The sequence below is a fragment of the Artibeus jamaicensis genome, unplaced genomic scaffold (genome assembly GCF_021234435.1).
Source record: "Artibeus jamaicensis isolate MK-2021 breed Jamaican fruit bat unplaced genomic scaffold, CSHL_Jam_final contig_64, whole genome shotgun sequence".
NCBI lineage: Eukaryota > Metazoa > Chordata > Mammalia > Chiroptera > Phyllostomidae > Artibeus > Artibeus jamaicensis.
The window spans coordinates 5244745-5264949 of NW_026521911.1; the positions used below are offsets into that span (position 1 = coordinate 5244745).

Genomic DNA, 20205 nt, shown 5'->3' on the forward strand with positions numbered 1-20205 from the left:
GTCCTGCACTTTCAGGCTTCCACATCTATGTGCATGCTTCCCCACCCCTCCAGTGCCCTCCATGATCAGAGCAAAGAACTCTCCCCCCCTGAATTCCCCTCCCAGTGTTCCAAAGGGCATTATGCCATCTCTCTTCTGTGCCCCCAAAGCATCACCTCACCCTGTGTGGAGGATCTCATTTCTTGCTGCTGTGTGGGACTGAACTGCAGATCAGTCCGCCTTTGCTCCTTATATGCTGTGTGGCCTTGGCTGCTCTGGCCTTTGCCTGGGCCTGGGGAAATGCAGAGCCGGACTGGCCTCCCCACAGGAGCTGCCAGCACTGATGCCACAGGATCTGGACCTGGCAGCTGTTCAACTGGCACCTGCCAGAAACATCTCCCTGGCTCATCAAGAAACCTCCAAGAACCCCAAGAAAAATGCTGCCTTGGTTTAAATCTAATGGGTGCCTATAAAACATTACTTGGTCACTAGGATGGAACAACCAAGTTGGGCTGTGACCTGGGCAGGTCTGGGGAGGGGGCTACAAACCAGGAAGGAATGATTTGGGGCGGTGGCTGGGACGAGTGCCTAGAGAAGTAACAATGGAGAACCTCCTTGAAGTGGGCGTGCCTGTGACCAGCCTCAGGGTCCCCCTGATGCTCAGCAGAGCCAAGCCCTGCTCACGCTCACACCCCCACATGTCTGGGTGCCCAGCCACCCCACAGGGGGGACTAGTCCTGTTTTCCCCAGCTACCTGTGGGAGGGGAGGGGCTGGTGGTGGAAATGGAGGCCCCAAACCAGGCAGCCCCACTCTCTGGGATGACCATGTGGCTGTCCAAGACCACCCTGTGTCCCCAGTGGCTACATGACTCGTCAGTCAGCCCAGGATAATCTGAGCCAGGGGGAAGGCACTGCAGTGGTCTGCCCTCCCTGCCCATCATATACAACACTGAGGCCCAGAGACTAAGTGTGACTAGGAGATGGTCACCGAGTGGAACTCAGTTCACCGCTTCTACCATTGCTCTACCAGCAGAAGGGGCTCCAGAGGCTTGTTTGCGCTTTAGTTTCCCTTCAAGATCAAACACCATTGCGTGGGCTCAGGACTATGACACATTCCCAGGGGGGAATTAGCCTTCAATGAGCTATAGGGATGCATCCCACAGCAAACTAGATCACAGAATATGTGCATAGGGTGAGATCTTTGCCTCTGACTCATGCCCATGCCACTTATTTTCTGACTCAGGATAGCACTGGTTTTGTACTCATGCCCTTGTCTTTGTCACTGTAAGTGACCATGAGGGCTCCAAAGAATACACCATTTACCTTTTGTATTCCCGAAAGGCTACCTTTATTTACATGCTGATGTTCACCACAACCATCTGTTAGCAGCGGGAACTGTTAGGGGTTAAGATGAGACAGACCCTGTATCACCCAGAGAACAACAGGCTCCAGCTCCAAGACCACAATGGCTGTTTTTTCCTTGCCTGTGCTCTGGAACTGCATCCTTTATAAAGAGGCTTGACCAGAATATTATCCCGGAGTCTCAGTGGTTTTTCTGCACACCTTTCCTGACCAATCCCTACTATCACTAAACTAGTGCAGAAAGGAAGCAGAAGAAGGTGGCAAGATGGAGCTAATTCTTCTTTGAAGACAGCCCAGAGAAGGACATGATGGCTGTTGTAGAAAATATAAGAGATGATTCTTGGGAGGATTCAATAGTGGAGGTCCTTTTGGGTTGTGTTTCTGAATGAGGGACCTCCATGGAGGAAATTGTTCATTCATTCACCTTCAAGGCAAGCAATGCCATTTGGAGGGTGGCCTTCCTGGTGGCTCCCGGGTGGGTGTTTGGATAGAATCAGAATCCTTAAAGGGTATCAGTTGTCTAGTGTCATCCTTGCAGGTATCAGTGGTGTTTGATGGTGTCCTTGACTGGCTCTGGTTTGTTGTCTTTCTACTTGGGGACTGCTGAAACCTGGGTAGGTTGTATGCTCTTGGGTAAGGCTGCGTAGAGGGGTTTTACAGTCCAAGGTACTTCTGCAACTTGGGAGGGTGGCTCTACAGAGACATTTTCTAAAGCTTGTTTCTTACTTTTTCTCTTTTTGAGGTTCATATTCTCAGTATCTGTGGGACAGAAAACACAAAAACACAGATGCCTCCCATGTCACTTCTTCAGTCTTTGCTAATGATCCTAGTCATCTTTAAAATGTCAGTCCCTCACCTACCATCTCAGCTTCTTCCCTCCTATTTCTTGCCCTAACCCAGACTTTGTGCAGATTTGATCATGGTCCACGAGTTCAGCATGGTACTGAAGTTTAAGAGTCTATTGTGTGAGGTTCTAGCCCTCCATGGAAGCTGCCATCTGCTTAAAGTTCATTCACTTTATAACCACTGCTTCCAAATCAGTTTGAATAGAAAAATCAATAATCCCCTAGGAAGATGTTAACTTTTTAAGTTCAAATCTTTGTCTTGCCTGTCACTATACACACAGTGCCCAGAAGTATCTGTCATGCAATAATTTTTACCTAACTGATTGGCAGAAAAACTAGATGGTGGTGATATCTTCTAGTAATGGAACTAGAAAATGGACTCTTACCAGAGGCAAATTAAAAGCTAGATAATATATGAAACCAAGAAAACATCTTAGGACTTCCGCCAAGATGGAGGCATAGGTGGAGATGCTGTGCCTTCTCTCACAACCAAGTTTAGAGACAAATAAATATTAGCAACAGAAAACACAGCCAGAACACAGAAAATTGAACTTTTCGGAAGTCTGATAACAACAAATTCTTCAGCCTGACCGGTAAGAGGGGCAGAACCAGCAGCTATTGGAGCGGGGTGGCACAGAAAAACTTGGTCAGACGGACTTGGGTGCGCGGAACCCAGGTGAAGGGTTGGACCTAGTAAGCAACTCAGCGGGCGACTGCGGGGAAACAGCAAGGGAGCAGGGCTGCGGGTTGACTGTGGTCGCACTTTGCTGCACAGATAGACAAGGAGAAAGTGGGCGGTGAGACTACGGGACTGAGCAGGCCCCACGGCGAGCTGCAGCACAGGGCACCACCATTTCCCCGCTCTGACCCTGCCTCCACATACAGCATCATAACCCAGCGACCTGAGAGGCCCCACCCTGGTGAACCACCTAAGGCTCTGCTCCTCACCCAGCAGCGAGAAACAGCAGAGGAGGTCGCCATTTCCCCGCTCTGACCACGCCCCCACATACAGCATCACAACCCAGCCACCTGAGAGTCCAAGGCTCCGCTCCTCATACTTAACGGGCGAGACCAAAATGGCTCAAGAAGAACTCAAAGCCCCAGAGCCTATAAATCTAACCCATGAAGAAATAGCAAAACTCTCAGACGCACAGTTTAAAACACTGGTGATCAGGATCCTCACAGAACTGGTTGATTATAGCCACAAATTAGACAAACATGAAGGTGAAACTAATTGAAATGAATGGAATTGCACGGGAAACCAATAGCAATGAAAAGGAAACTGGGACTCAAATCAATGGATTGGACCAGAAGAAAGCAAATAATGGCCAAACAGAAAAGAGTGAAGAAGCAAGAATTCAAAAAAATGAGGAGAGTCTTAGGAACCTCCAGGACATCTTTAAATGCTCCAACATCTGAATTATAGGGGTACCAGAAGGGGGAAAGGCACAGCCACCAGTGGAAAACTTATTTGAACAAATAATAAAGGAGAATTTCCCCAATCTGGAAAAGGAAATAGACTTCCAGGAAATCCAGGAAGCTCAGAGAGTCCCAAAGAAGTTGGACCCAAGAAGAAACACACCAAGGCACATCCTAATTACATTAGCCAAAATTCAAATGAAGGAGAGAATCCTAGAAGCAGCAAGAGCTAAGGGGACAGTCACCTACAAAGGAGTCCCCATCAGACTGTCAGCGGATTTCTCAAAAGAGACCTTACAGGCAAAAAGGGGCTGGAAAGAGGTATTCCAAGTCATGAAATCCAAAGACCTACAACCAAGATTGCTCTCTCCAGCAAAACTTTCATTTAGAATGGAAGGACAGATAAAGTGCTTCTCAGATAAGATCAAATTCAAGGAGTCCATCATCACCCAGCCCTTATTATATGAAATGTTAAAGGGACTTATCTAAGAAAAAGAAGTTAAAAAAATATGAACAGTGAAAGGACAGCAAACTCACAGTTATTAACAACCACACCTAAAACAAAAGCAAACTAAAAGGACAGCTAGATCAGGAGCAGAAACATAGAAATGAAGATCTCAAGGAGGGTTAGCAATAGGGGAGTGGGAGGAGGAGAAGGGGGGAGAAGGTACAGAAAATAAGTAGCATAGACAGTAGATAGAAAATTGATGGGGGGGCAAGGATAGTATGGTTAATATAGAATCTAAAGAACTTGAGACACATGGTCATAAACTAAAGGGGGGTAATGGTGGGGACGGGGGTAGGGTGGAGGGGAATGAAGGGGGGAATAGAACAACTGTAATGGCATAATCAATGAAAAAAATTTTAAAAAAAAGAAAGAAAACATCTTAAATTATATAACAATTTATAAGAAGGGGAGGCACTATGGGGCCAAAAGCTAAAAGAGAGAATTCAAAGAGGTAAGCCCAGAACTCAGTTATTTTTGTGCTGAAGGTAATCGAATTTTTAAGTTATATTTTATTAATTATCCTATTACAGTTTTCCCAATGTTTCCCCCTTGGCCCTGTTCCACCCAGCACCCCTTACTTCCTCAGACAGTCCCCACATCATTGTTCACGTCCATTGGTCATGTGTAGGTTCTTTGGCTACTCCATTTCCTATACTGTACTTTACATCCCCATGGCTACTCTGTAACTACCTATTTGTACTTCTTAATCCCCTCACCTCTTCACCCATTTCACCACACACCCCTCTCATTTGGTAACTATGGGAACACTCTCCATATCCATGATTCTATCTCTGTTCTTGTTTGCTTAGTTTTTAGATTCAATTTCTTATAGATATGTATTTATTGGCATTTTATTCTTCATACTTTTCATCTTTTCTTTTTTAAAATTTTATTACTTTTTTATCGTTGTTCAGTTACAATTGTCCTGCCTTTTTCCCCATTGCTCTCCCCTACTGCATCCTCACCCATTCCCACAGTCAGTCCCCCCTCATTGTCCATGCCCATGAGTCTTCTATTATGTTCCTTTGCTTGCATCTTCCCTTTCTTTACCCCATTACCACCCTCCCCCACCTCCTCTGGTCACTGTCAGTTTGTTCTTTATTTTATTGATCATGCTATTACAGTTGTCCCATCTTTTCTCCCCTTTAGCCTCCTCTGCCCTGCACACCCCTCCCTCCAGCATTCACTCTTTCCCTTAGTTCATGTCCATGGGTCATACATTTAAGCTCTTTGGTTTCTTCATCTCCTATACTATTCTTAACCTCCCTCTGTCTATTTTGTACCTACCAATTATGCTTCTTATTCCCTGTACCTTTTCCCCAATTCTCTCCCTTCCCCTCCCCGCTGATAACCCTCCATGTGACCTCCATGATTCTGATCCTCTTGTAGTTATTTGCTTTGTTTTTGTTTTTACTTTTGTTTTTATAGCTCTAGTTGTAGATAGTTGTGAGTTTGCTGTCATTTTATTGTTCATAATTTTTATCTTCTTTTTCTTAGATAAGTCCCTTTAACATTTCATATAATAAGGGCTTGGTGATGATGAACTCCTTTAATTTGACCTTATCTGGGAAGCACTTTATCAGCCCTTCCATTTTAAATGAAAGTTTTGCTGGATAGAGCAATCTTGGATGGCGGTCCTTGTCTTTCATGACTTGGAATACTTCTTTCCAACCCCTTCTTGCCTATAAGGTCTCTTTTGAGAAATCAGCTGACGGTCTGATGGGAGGTCCTTTGTAAGTGACTGTCCCCTTATCTCTTGCTGCTTCTAGGATTCTCTCCTTCATTTTATTTCTTCCTTCTGCTCCACATTGTTGATTCGATTCTTGGCTTCATTCACTCTACTTTAGTTTTCCTGTAAATTGTTCTCTATTTTAAGTCGTGTATCCTTCATTTCTGATTGGATCTGTTCTATGTTGTTGAGGTCATCATTAATTTCCTTGGGAATCCTTATATCTATGTTTCGAACTCTGCATCTGATAGACTGCTTATCTCCATTTTGTTTAGTTCTTTTTCTGGAGCTTTTATCTGTTCTTTGTTTTGGGCCATGTTTGTTTGTCTCCTCATTTTGGCAGCCTCTCTGTGTTTGTTTCCATGTATTACATAGAGCTGCTATGACTCCCTGACTTTGTAGTGAGGCCTAATGTAGTAGGTGTCCTGTAGGTTTCAGTGGCACAGCCTCCTCTATCACCCAAGCTGGGTACTCAAGGTGTATGTACCCTTTGTGTGGGATGAGTACACCCTCCTCTTGTAGTTGAGACTTGATTGCTGTTGGCAGGTCAATGGGAGGAATTTACCCAGGCCAGTCATCTGCAAGGACTGGCTGTGACCACTGACCCTGAACTCCTGCCCTACCCTTCATGGAAGATCAGTCAGTCATTCAGGGGCAGGGTGGTGGTATTCAAATGTGCTCTATAGCTGTCCATTGGGTCCATTGGGTGTGCAGGCTCCAGTTTCCTGGGTGGTGCCAGCTAAGATCAGCCCCACCTGTGTTTTGCCAGGCCCCCCCCCACCCCGCTGCCTGAGCTATAAAGCAATCTGAGATGGCTGCTACCTGTGCTGGGCTTGGAGCTTCCTGGGCAAAGCCAAGCTGTGAATCTAGGCTGGTTGCTGCTAGTGATGGCTTGGGACCACTTAGCAAGAAGGATGGAAGTTGGGAGCTCACTGAGGCTGGCTATCACTTGCTTGATAGGATTTAAAAAGTTGTGCAGCATGAGCTAAGACCAGCTATTCATATGGAAAAGCAGCTTGTGTGGCCCCATAAGTTGGGTGGGATGACATCTCTGGGGATCTCCAGGGCAGGGAAAACAGTGTTATCCAGGATGATGGAATCTCAGATATGACACCTGCCTGCCAGTGCTGTGGCTCTGTGTGGGGAGGGCTCAGAAAAGGGTCAATGGCCTCTGCCCACCTTTCTGTCTGGGAGAAAGTTATACCCCAGGCTCACCTTGATGCCAGATAGTTCAGTTTCTCCCTGAATATCCCACTGGTGCCTTTCAAGCTGCTGCCCTGATGCTGGAGCTCAGAAGGAGTAAGTCTGAATGTCTGCGTGGGGGTTCTTTAAGGGGAACTACTTGGGACTCCAGAAGTTTCTTCCACTGACTCAGTCCCTGCTGGTTTCTGCAGCCAGAAGGTGTGGGGATTTGTCTTCCTGGCACTGGAACCCTGGGCTGGGGAGTCTAGTGTGGGGCTGGGACTTCTTGCTCCTGAGATATTCCTCCCAAGTTTTTACCTACAGCACGTGAATTCCAAAATCTGCTCATTCCAAATCTGCACCCCTCCTACCAGTCTGACTGGATGTAGTTTCTTACCATAGTTGTCAGACTTCTATTCAACTTGATTTCTGATGGTTTTGAGTAATGATTGTTCTATAGTTTAGTTGTAATGTTGTTATGTTTTGTGAGGCGAACCGTGTTTACCTATGTCACCAGTAATTTCAATCTTGAAGAAGCAACTGCACACATGAGCTTTATCTTTTGTCAGCTTCACAGGAATAAGGACTTTTTTTTTTTTATTGCTCTTAAGTTGACTTTGTAGGTCAATTCCATGACGACCAATATCTATGATAGTTTCTCTCCATTATGAATGTGGTATACTACTCCATTTATTTGCATCTTCTTTCAGTAAACCTTTGCAGTTTTGAGTGAAATGTCATGTATCTTTTTTCCCAGGACTTGCAAATTTTCCCTTAAATTCATGTCTATTTTGTGTTTTCATGCTGCTATAATGTTATTTAATTTTTTTAAGTTATTGATTTCTGTATCCTGAGACATTGCTTAACTAATATATATTTCAGTAAGATTATTGCTGATTCCTTAAAAATTTTTAAATGTAAAGTATTATATCTGCAAATTAGGAGTTTCATTTCTTTCTTTATGCCTGCCATTTATCTTATTAAACTGGCTAGGATCTCCAGCGCAGTGCTAAATAGAAGTTGTGAGAACAGGTATCCTTGTGTTATTTCTGATCTTACAGGGAAAATAATCACTGCTTCACCATTAAAAATGATGTTGACTTTTTAGTAAATATATGTGTAAATGTCTTTGATCTAATTGAGGAAGTTTCATCCCTATTCCTAGTTTTCCCAAAGCTTTCCTCATAAATCAGTGCTAACTTGTCAAATGTACCTTTTCTACTTTATTTTGTGAATGTGGTGAATTAATTATATTGAGTAATTTTGAAATGATATATTCATCTTGCATTACTGAGATAATCCCCACTTGCTCATGATATACAATCCTGTTTAAACTGATGGATTCAATTTGCTAATACTTTGTATTTTTAAGTCTAAGTTCTAAATGATGATGATGTGTACATTTAGTTCTCCTAATGTTTTTATCAGGTTTTATATGAGGGTATTGTTGGCCTCAAAAATCAGCTGGGAATTCTTCCCCTTCCTTTTTTCTGAGTTAGTATGAGATTAGCATATCTCTTATACATTTGATTAGTGAGTGAAACTCTTTGGGCAATGGACTTTCTTGTGGTGAGGTTTTTGATATACAAATTGATTGTGATAGTGGGTTATTAAAATTTTCGATTTCCTCTCACAGTTCTGACAAGTTGTGTATTTCAAGGAATTTGTCTACTTCATTTAATTTGTTAAATTTAATAGCATGAAAATGTTTGTAATTTATCCTTTTATGTCTAGGTTCTAAAAAGACATTCCCTGTTGCATTTATCATTCATCACATTGGCAATTTCTCTTCCCCTCTTCCCTACTTCTCATCTTGCTAATAGTACATCAATTTTATTTTTTTCAAAGAAACGCTCGATTTTTTAATTTTCTCTATTGTTTGTATCCTTTCTATTCATATCATTGATTCCTGCTGTCTTTAGTATTTCCCTCCTTGGGAAAAATTTCTTAAAGTAGAAACTTAATATTAACTATTTCTTCCTTTTAACATTTAAAGTTATAAATTTCCCTCTAAGTCTTGCATTAGCTGGTACCCCACACATTTTACTGTTGTATATGCATTATCCTTTAGTTTAAAATATTTTCTAATTTCCATTGTGGTTTATTCTTGATCAATAGGAAAAGAGTTAAAATACATTAATTTCCAGCATTTAGAAGCTTAGCTAGATATTTTAATGTTCATTTCTTATTCAATTTTGTTGTGGGCACAGAGCATACTCTATAAGATTTCAATCATTTGAAATTTATTTATTGAGATTATTTTATGGTTTTTCATGTGGTTTGTTTTTGCAAATGTGCCATGTCATATATTATACATTTGAAAATACTGCATATTCTACAGTCATCGGGTATATTGTTTTATGTTGTTTAGGTCAAGGTGAAAGAAAATGTTTTTCAGACACCTACATGCTTTCTGATTACTATGTTTTTCTATGTTCCACTGCTCTTTCTGGTACAAAATGTTAAAATCTCTGACCATAAATGTCTTTCATTCAGGGTTGTTTCATGTGTTTTGAAGCTGTATTATTAAGTTCTGACACAGTTATAATATCAATACCTTCCTAATATAGTGACCTTTCATCATTATGAAATCTTTAGTTTCTAATAATACTCAATGTTTTCAAGTGTTTTTTCCAGAAACAGTCATACCTCTCTACTTGTTGGCTTCAGAACTTGTCAAACCCTGTACTTGTCACGTTTTGATGAGAAAAAAATGTTTCAACACTTGGTGCTTGCTCACTTGGCACTTGCCCTCTTGCTAGAACTTGAATGAATCACGATGCCACGCCGCAAGGGAAAATGTTTTATCACTCATCACTTGAAAAATTCATTCAGTACTCATTGGTTGCAGCACTTGTCAGGAGTTCCTAGACGAACAAACGAGTGCCGAGATACCGCTGTACTTCTTAGGCTGAGGTGCTTGTGGCGCAAGATGTTCTCAGTGTCCGCGGCTCTGCTCCCTTCCACCTGATGGAGCTGGACACAGGTGGCTTCTGTCCAGTCTTCCTGTGCCTTCCCTGACTCCAGACTTACTCTGAAAATGCACAGCCTTTTGATGCATTTTCTTTTTGCTTAGTTCAGGCAAAACTGGTTTCTGTAACACCAAACTAAAAACTTAAAAATAGGAAAACTTTACATTTATTTTCTACTCTCCTTATTTTCTTATCACCATTTCAACATGCGGGGGAGTTGAGGTAAGGTTAACTTTTTCTAAGTTAATTTTCTAATCCTTCATTCAATGTGAACACATCTCCAAATTTTCCTTCAAAACTTCTCTCCCATCCATGAGTTCCTCACCATTTCCATGCTCTTCTCACTTCGTGGCTAGAGATTACTGTTATGGGCTGAGTACTGTGCCCCCAAGTGCACTATACTTATAGACAGAGCCTGTAAAGAGCTGATTAAAGTGAGGCCATTAGGGTGGGCCCTGAGCCACTCTGACAGACACTAGAGGGGAGAAAATCTGGAGACAGACAGAGAGACAGACACTGAAGACGTGTGCGCACACAGATGCAAGGCTGCGGGAGGGCCCAGCGCAAAGGGGGCTGCCTGTCAGCCAAGGACAGAGAGCTCAGAAGAAACTGAACCTGCCTTGCATCTTGACTTTCTAGCCTCAGTACAAGTGACATAAATAAATTCCCATTGTTTCACCCAGTCCAGTCTGGGACATTTTGTTATGACAGCCCTAGTTTAGTCATACAACTACTGAAAACAATGAGGACGCTGGAATACACCTTCAGACCTCTTACCAGCAGGTCAGCGATCTCAAGATCCGTGTAACTCAGAGTCACCTGAGAACTCTCTGCCCCTCTGCAGAGTCGGGCAACCTCGGTTCAAACCTTCAGTTCCACAGCAGGAAACACCACTGCCTTCCATTTAACTCACTCCAATTTCTGAACTTCTTTTTCCACCATCTCTGCGATCCATTCCTGACTCTAAGCATTGGATCACTCAGGCACCCGCCCCTGGTGCACAGCATCTCAGGACAGTCACCCCTGTCCACAGAAATTGAATGAATTCATGCCCTTGGGAGTTTACTAAGGCTCCGGGGGCTGTGTAAGGAAACTGCACCATGTGCTGCAGTCCCCTGCTTCCTGACTGGCTTTCCCACTGCCATTGCACTGGCTCCCCGCACCCACAACACACTGCCTGGTTGTCTCCTTTTGAAAATTAAAGCCAGCTGTCCTTCCCCTTACTGGCCTATGTCACTTCCTCAGCCCCCGAGTTCTCCTGCTGAATAATGAATTACTGTGATTCTACCCCTCTACACAGAAATCCAGCACATCGCTCCCCGATTTGAATCTCATTTGCCATCTCCCCATTGCTTACACGCAGAGCCCAGACCTCAGTCCAGCAATTCAGGACCTCCACAGTGCTCGCCCCCACTCCAACACACGTCACCCACAGTGACGTGTCCTGCCCATGAAGCACACTTAGCCCTGACAGCCACAGAAGCCTCTCTGACCTGGACCTAGGTGCTGGGCTCATGGTGTCAACTGCTATCCTCTCGTCTGCGTCCTCACTGTTCTCTGTGGGCCAACCCTCTGCTCTCTTGGGCCACCCTCACAGACACTTCCTAGTTAGCTTCAGCCCTTCTCAGAGTGCCTGCTACAAAGTGTGATGAAAGAATATATGAACAAGTTAACAAATAAACACCACGTTCAAACACTTCCAAGGGGTCCACTGCTTAAAGACTCAAGTCCAGAATGAAGCCTGATGTCAAGGGTCCTCCAGCATCTGCGCCCAGCCACACCCCCACCCTCAACTTCCCAGACTCCCTCAGCCCTTGTCAGCCACATGACAAGGAGGCCCTGCCATCTGCAGGCACTGGGTAGCCCAGGGGTGGCCTCTGGCTTTACCTGTGTGACTGCTGGTGCTTTCAAAGACTTTTTCTTTTTGGCTCTCTCTCCACCTGGAAGGAAGCAGACCATCCTTGAATCTCACAGATCTCTTCCAAAAATAACAATAATCTAAGGCAGTAGCCAGAAAAGAAACATTACCCAGTCAAGTTCTCACTTAAGAACTTGCACTTCCCCCTGCAAAGGAAAACTCACAAATAAAGACATGATGGGCGTGACGAAGGCCCACACACTCTAGCTAAGCTCCTCTACCAGGATGTCTCCTCTTCCCACCCGAACCTGGCAACCCTGTAGCATTTTCCCAGCAAGGATCCTCAAATGCCATCTTCTTGGACAGATACACACTGTTGTCTGGGAAGGGGCAGTGATTTCCCCGGGTCACTGACAACTACGGGGCAAGTCCAGGGCTAAGAGCCAGGCCTCCACGTCTGTGGACCTGCTCTTTGCACCGCATCCTGCTGAGTTCCAGACAATCTCCACCCTCTGTCCCCTCAGGGGAATCGCACTGAGTCTGTGGCAACAGGCTGTTACTGAGAGTGAGTGACAGCCCTTACCCCTAAAATACTGTCTCGTGCTGAGGAGGTGGAAGGGGTGTGAGGAGTTGTAGGCAGTTCGAGAGGAAATGAAGGGCTGGGATTATTACCCTGCCTTCCTGAGAACTTGCCTTCAGGGATGTGTTAGGTTGGTTGGTGAGGCAGGTTGTAAAAGAAATCACAAAGAGAAGTGTAGAGAGTAAAGTTCTTATTCACTCTCTAAGAAAAGAGAAGGGAATGATGTAGAGAGATACACCAGCACTGGGGGCTGGGGACCTTGAGCTTTTATTGGATTAGAATTGGATTAAAAAGGGGCGGGGGCTGTTGTGAGGCCCCAGGGCTGTTGGGATTCTGTAACAGGGGCTATGGTTTGTTCCAATGTTATCTTCCTCCCGTGGCTGTAGGAACAGTTAGTTCTGTTCTTGCTTCCAGTAATTTACAGTCCTGGGGACAACCTCAGGAGAGTACAATGGCATCATGTTTAACAAGGTCACTGGCCTGCTCGGCAGATGGCGGCACAACAGCAAATGTGCTGGCTTTGTGTTTTCAGGATGGATTACAGAAGAGTGTTTAACTATTTTTCAACTTTCCCTAAGAACCACTTACACTTTTATTTTTATTTTAGTTTTCCTTTTATACTCACCTATTGGTTTTAGAGAGAGGGGAGGGGAGGGAAAAAGAGAGGGAGAAAAATATCAATACGAGAAAGAAACATTGATCTGTCACCTTTTATAGGTGACTGGATCAGGAATGAAACCACGACCTAGGTCTGTGCCCTGACCAGGAATTGAATCCAACCTTTAGATTTGTGGGACAATGCCCAACCAACTGAGCCACTCTGGCCAGGGCTATACTTTTATTTATTTACTTATTAAATTTAAAATTATAAATATAAAATAGTATGGAGAGTCCTCAAAATACAGAACATCAAACAACCCAGAAATTCCATTTTGGGGTATTTATCCAAAGAAAATGAAAACACTGATTTCAAAAGACATATTCACCCCTATTTTCACTGTAGGATTATTTACAATAGCCAAGATATGGAAGCAACCTTGGTGGATGATCTAGAGGATATTTTGCTAAGTAAAATAAGTCAGGCAGAGAAAGACAAATACCATATGGTTTCACATATAGGTGGAATCCAAAAACAAATAAAACAAAGAAAGATGAACAGAAACAGAGAACAATGAGGTGGTTATCAGAAGGGAGGGGTGGGAGGATGGGTGAAAAGGGGAAGGGGAATAGATCCAACAATACCGTGATAAATTTTCATGGTGATGGGTGATACTAGAAATAGCAGGGTGATCATGTTTTAAGGTGTAAAAATGTCCAATCACTATATTGTACACCTGAAACTAATATAAAGAATACAAGATTGTATACCAACAATACTTAATGTATAGAAATGTAAAGCTTAATGTAAAACATAAATTTAAAAAATTACAAACATATACTTACCAATGAAAATAAAATATGGCAAAAATGAAAACTGTAGAAACAATATCCATGAGAAACCATATGAACTTATAATAACTTGGTGTCTACAAAAGAGAGAAAAAACAAAGAACTTTACAGACGGAAGGGATTTCTGATCATATGGGCCAAGCCCCCTGTCTGCTGCAGGCCTGGGGGCAGAGTGGAGGGGCAGCAGACCCGCCCAGGAGCCTGTCTGGGGCGGTGGCCTCCAACACAGAGAACACCTGCTGCTACCTAACAGTGACCCTCCACGTGTGGGGGCTCTACAAGGGATGCGATGCACACCCTCCACACAGGGGCCTGGGGGAGTCCCAGAGAAGTCACATAGCAAGCCTGCTCTGAACCCAGGACTACGGCCCAAGTTCCGTGGGCTCCCGTGCCCTGTGTTTTCATGGCACAGCTTCCCAAACCTGGCTGTGCGCCCAGATCTACAGTAACACCTGCAGTAATACAGGTCCCGGGTCTGCTGCAGACCTCAGGAATGAGAACTCCTGCATTTTTCACAAGCTCCTCAGGTGATACTAAAGCAACCAGTCTGTGAGCTAGCATTTAGAAATCACTGTTCTACATCGAGATGCTTCAAGTAAGTAGGCTGAAATTATAATTCTCCCTGAACATGCCCCCTCCTGCACGCTCCTCCAGGGGCCTGAATCGCCCCTGTCCCAGAGCTCCATCTCCTGGGGCCTCTGGTGTGACTTTCCTAATTCCCTGCTTGGACCCTCCCTTTCCCCCTCTCCTGTTCCCCCTGCCAGTTTTACTTGAAGCTACTGGGTGGCACTTTTTACTCCTTCTTAGGCCATTCTCCCCCATCCCAAGGTATTTCCTTGGACTGAATAATAATATCAATAAAAATACTAGTGATCATGATAATAATAACAATGAGCAATTAATGAGCATTTACAGGACCTAAAAAATCCTCACAACAGCCCTGCTAGGCTGGTACCATAGAAGCTCTAAACCAAAGTCCACTAAACTGAGGCTGTTACTGACCCCTGAGAAACACACTAACTGGGGCTTTGGCCTGCTTCGAGATGCGCACCGGGTGAGTATTACCAAGCAACGCCAAGAATAAGTTGTTCTTGCTCCTAAATGGCTTTGAACAGGTGCATCCATTGCATAATTTTGCAGTGCAATTAAATTTACTTGAATTTGAGGGAAATAAAAGTATGTCATTTTCAAGAAAACTAAGTCAGTGAGTTGAAAAACTCAATGAAGAGCAGTAGGTCATTAGAAAATAAACCACATTCGAATTAGGCGTGAGTAGAACACTATAAGAGATAATGCAGGAAGATTATAAAACTTTGGGTGTAGTCTTCATTCAGATTGTTTCTCCCTATGATGATATTCTTGATCTGCTTTAATGAAATGAAACTTAGAAATCATAGCTGGTTCATCTGAATATTTAAATAAGCAAGAGAATACATAATCCAATCAGCTAAATTATCCTCATAGATTCTGACTCTCTGTCAGAAGATGGGTGAATATTTTAAATTAAAAATAAAATGTGTAAAGTATGTGTGTGGTAGATTATAAAATGACCACAATATTCCTCCTAAAATGCAAGCCTGTGCACAATGTGACTTTTCTGCTCCTCCCCATCAAGAGGTGGAGTGTGTCTCTTCCCTGGCCCACCTTGAATCTGCACTTGGATATGTGGTTTTCTTTGGCCAATAGAACATCAGCAAACGACACACTGGGAGAACCTTGAAATGTACATGCGCATCGGGGTTGACCTCTCCTGCCGCTGGGAACCCATTGCCACCAGGTGAACATACTCAAGCCTTAAGGATGATGGACCCCATGAAGAGACACCCACCCAGTCATCCCAGGGAAGACTCTGGACATATGAAACAGGCCGTCCTAGGTCGTACAGCCCAGCCAAGCTGGTTCAGACCAGAGGAACCACTCCATCCATCATACAGAATATAACAAATGTTTGTTTTTAAGCCACTAAATTTTAGGTGGGTTTTCTTTTTCTTTAAGTAGAAAAAGCTGATAGACTTATGTGTCTTTTTTATGATTCCTCACTTTAGCTTTTTCAATTAACAGACCAATGATCAGAGGAGACTGTGTTGGATAAAAGTGTATCTGTGTACTATTATCATTACCAGCTTACAAATAAACAAACTGTGGCACAGCAGGTTACCTAACTTCAAGTTCACACAATGAATGGTAAAGCCAGGATTTGAATCTGCATATTTTAATGCCAGAGCATAAGCTGCCTGGGAAAGCCCTGGAGCCACTGGCCCCGCCTCCCTGAACGAAGTGACACAGGGCCTTTAAAAAACGGCACAGGCCCCGTGTAGAAGAAAGTTTGTTGTATTTTTTTTAACCCACACACTTTTTTTTTCTTTTTAAATTTCGAATCACATGAATTTATTATCAAGTATTAAAATAAAGTTTTACTTAACAAAATTTTATTTAACATATCCAAAGAAGACAACTTTGAGACATTACTGATTTAGGGGGATAGGATTATGGAGGAGTGTATAGCTTTCTAATTTATGCATTTTTGTAATGATTAAGTTTTATATGAGAAACAAGTTTTCTTTATAATCAATTTCAAAAACAAAAATGTTAGAAAAATATATAGTACACACATGAATGGGAATTTTACAAGGACAGACGGGGGTTGGTGGGGGGGGGACCTGCCATCCAAGGTTTCTTTCAGGGTCACCTTGAGAAAACTGCTCAGGCCACCAGAAGGGGTTGGCAATTTTACAATGCCACCAGAGGGCCTCAACGCATGACTGGCCCTGTGAGATTGTGTCCTTGTCCCTGACCCCCTTCTCCTGGCCCTGGCCCTGGCCCTGGAGAAGGTCAGCAAAGGAGGCTAGTCAGGCTGGAAGATGGAGACAACAACCTGAAATAGTTAGGCTTCTCTTGCCTAAAGCTTTAACTTCCAAGGCAGTTTGGAGTTTGGGTTATTACTCTGCAGTGGACACATTTGATTCTGAATTGAGGCTTTTTGGTGTACTAAAATGAACTTTTAAAAATGATCTAAGGGTGACTAGAAAAGCTATGGGACCTGAGTAAAACTTCACTCAGGGGAACAGAAAGGCCTAACTCAAAGAGCGGTTTAAAGTGGCAATGGAGAGAAACTAAGCTGTCTTCTGCTGTGTGCTGTTGTGTCCCGTTCAGGAAGCCTACTACACACAGGTAAGAAAAACAGTCTTTGTGGCAGTTAACCAGTTAGCTGGGCTCTGTCTAAGTGATGAGGCTGCGCTAGGATTTTAACCCCAGGCCTGCAGGTCCCTAAGCCTCTGGCAATAAGTAGTAGCAGGACCAGAATGGGAAATCACTAGGTGACTGGACCAAGGCTCTCTTCTTCAAAAAACATCTTGTTCAGGACACACAGTTGTCACTTTGGAGTCGAGTACACTTGTTTTTCTCCCCCAACACCATGCTGCTGTCATTGTGCCATGCCTCTAGAAAGGTGGGGGCAGCGGTAACAAAATTCTCAGCTCCAACCTCAAAGTGAATCTTGCATGGTGCAACATTGTGCAAGAATCTTAATATCTTCAAGCTTCATTTCCTTGTGGTGATAATAGTGGCGAATTCAGGGGGCTAAATTACATAATGCATGAAAAGAACACTGTAAGGAGTGAGTAAATGGCGACTATTAGAATAATACTAATTTCTCCCTGAAAATCACAAAAGGACCTGGGTGAGAGAAGGGAGAATGCTACACCTCCAATATAATACAGGTCTGTGCTCTTAAGCACTTCTCTAGTCAGCTGACTACACAGTGGGCAATGCACAGGTGGGGCAGGAGACATTAACTCCTACTGCATCAGACTTAGGAGAACAATCTCCCAAGCAGCTCACCATGGAGTAGTAAGGATGATTGATCTGCCTCAGGAGCTGAACGTTGTCAGTGGTCACTGAGTGAATCCTGGAGCACCACGCCAGTGAGAAGAGCCAGGGCTCATTGACGATGTACAAGTTGATGGTGATGTTAGCTTCTTTGTAATCTCTGGAACAAAAACAGAACCCATGGGCAACTGAGACTTAATCTTAGTTTCACGGCTACCATGTTTGTGAAAGGCTAAATCACCAGGAGCACCCAGTCCTTGATAAACAACTTAAGATATGATATGCAGGTGGGTGCATTTTGCAATGAGATAAAGGAACAGGTTTACTACCTCTACTCCCACACCACAGTGGCGTGCTAGTGAATTGGACGGCCTAAGGGTAGAAATGAAAAGAGGAAAGGAAAGGAAACAAGAAAAGAGAAATGGAAGGAAAAGGGACAGGGAAAGGTAAGCAAAAGGGAAGCTCCATATGCAGTATTTGCTAACTTCCATGGTGTAAGTACTCCTATCACAGTCAGTTTAAGCCACCACTGGTAAAACAGGTTTTCAAAGTTCCCGAGTAGTTAATAATTGGCTCTCATAAGAGTATGAACAAGCTCTAGCACATTGTTGGGTAGCGGCTATACTTACTTCCATCAAAGCACTTGACAACACACTATCTGCTTTCCTATGGGTCTTGTTTACTTGAGTATAAGCAAATGAAAGGCAGAGACAGTATCTTATTCATCTTTGTATATACACAACCTAGAATAATACCTGCCTTCTAAAATAGTAATTGAAGAAATGAATACCAATCTGGTGAATATTTAAGTTTCAAATACAAAGAATTTTTACAAGCACTGAGTAAGGGAAACTCAACCAGACTTGCCCTAATGCACTAAATGTCAGTAAATAAATACTCCTGCACTGTCTAGAGAGACAGGAAGAGGATAAGTAGAGAAATATTTAGTCATTTAGTTGTCATTTTCGGGGATTAAATTTCTTTCTTTTTTTTCCTTTTTGGCTGGCCACATTTTATTTGCCCTTTGTCTTCAAACAGGATAACCAAAGATACAGACAATACTTAATAAAATAAAATGGATGAAACAAATACTAAGAAACTACAATGCCACATGCTACAATTTAACATAATTTTATTCATGCTTGCCTTGGGATGGGAATAGATGATTCAGTAAAAACATACAGTAAGAACAAAATATGTCTTATCATATACAACTCTGTTTTTTTTTGTTAAAAGGACTTTGTTTTTTTTAAGATTTTTTTTTTAGAGAGAAGGGGAGGGAGAGAAAAAGAGAAGGAGAAAAATATCAACGTGTTGTTGACTATCACGCGGCCCCCACTGGGGACCTGGCCCACAACCCAAGCATGTGCCCTGACTGGGAATTGAACTAGCGACACTTTGGTTTACAGCCCATGCTCAATCCACTGAGCCACACCAGCCAGGACTATCATGTACAACTTTTAAACTACAATAATGATGTACCTTAATTACTTCCATGCACACAAGTCTAACATTACAGTTTTTCTTGTAAATAAACACAATTAAAAATTCTAGGAGCAATTTATAATAAAGTAACTTCTAATTTATCTTTGTAGGTAGATCAAGTACCTCCAAAATACAAATTCATGTACACATTGAGCACTTTACTTAAAATGAATACTTAAGCAAATTAAGCATGTAGACAGCCTTAGAATAAACTGACATTATATATTCAGCTAAGTAGGCAACAAACCATAGTGCCAAATGGAAAAAGTGTATTTGCAAATAAATCTCAAAAACTGAGTTAACTTTTATCATTTAATGCAAAAAAATACTGATTTGCTAAAATAAATAAGATAGTGTAGTAACACTTCACTATAAAGAATGCACACCAGAACATTTATAAATGGTGAGTGACTCTCACGAACAGTTTACTACAAGAGATGCTGGCTAAAGAAAACTGCATATTGGGAAGCACTAGGGGTGGTATGTGTTTTGCCACATACTTTTGTTACCTTGAGGTAGATAACACATGTGTACCAAATTCGGCATTCCTTTTCAGTTGCTGCTGGTAACACGTGCTTGAAGAAATGTGTACAGTATGAAAAACTTGAAGATACTTATGAATGAAAAATATTTTAGGACAAAAGATAATTGTACACAATTATGTACAGACTCACTATGTAAATTTCAAGGCAAGATTTTTGTTTCCTGTACAACAGATCAATGTTCTATAATGTTTTTTGCTTATTTTAGTGCATTTTTTGTCTCCTTCTGCATTGTATTATTTTGCTCTATTCTTTATTTTTGTGTGCAAATGACATGCCAGTTAAAATGAAAACCATCTCACATGCAGAAAAAAAGTCTGGATTTTAAAAACCAAGAAATAATAAAATCCTTTCTAAATGACACAAGATTCAAGTTTTTTTACTGGTTCAAGTAAAAAAAATGACTTAAAAACTAGTAATGTAGAAGACAAACACATTTCATGAAGAATACAAAGAGAAATGTCTGC

The 20205-nt window shown here is 42.6% G+C and overlaps 1 protein-coding gene across 1 annotated transcript in view; it reads right to left on the bottom strand.

Annotated features, from left to right (window-relative positions):
* GDPD4 (glycerophosphodiester phosphodiesterase domain containing 4) overlaps positions 1 to 12131 on the bottom strand; it is a 102750-nt gene extending 90619 nt beyond the window's left edge. Inside the window, exons 1-2 of the mRNA XM_053670782.1 lie at positions 12079 to 12131; positions 11884 to 11936 (exon numbers count right to left, since the gene is read on the bottom strand). The gene's annotated coding sequence lies outside the window, so the exon portion shown is untranslated. The remainder of the gene's footprint in view (positions 1 to 11883; positions 11937 to 12078) is intronic.
* Between the last annotated feature and the right edge of the window lie 8074 nt (positions 12132 to 20205).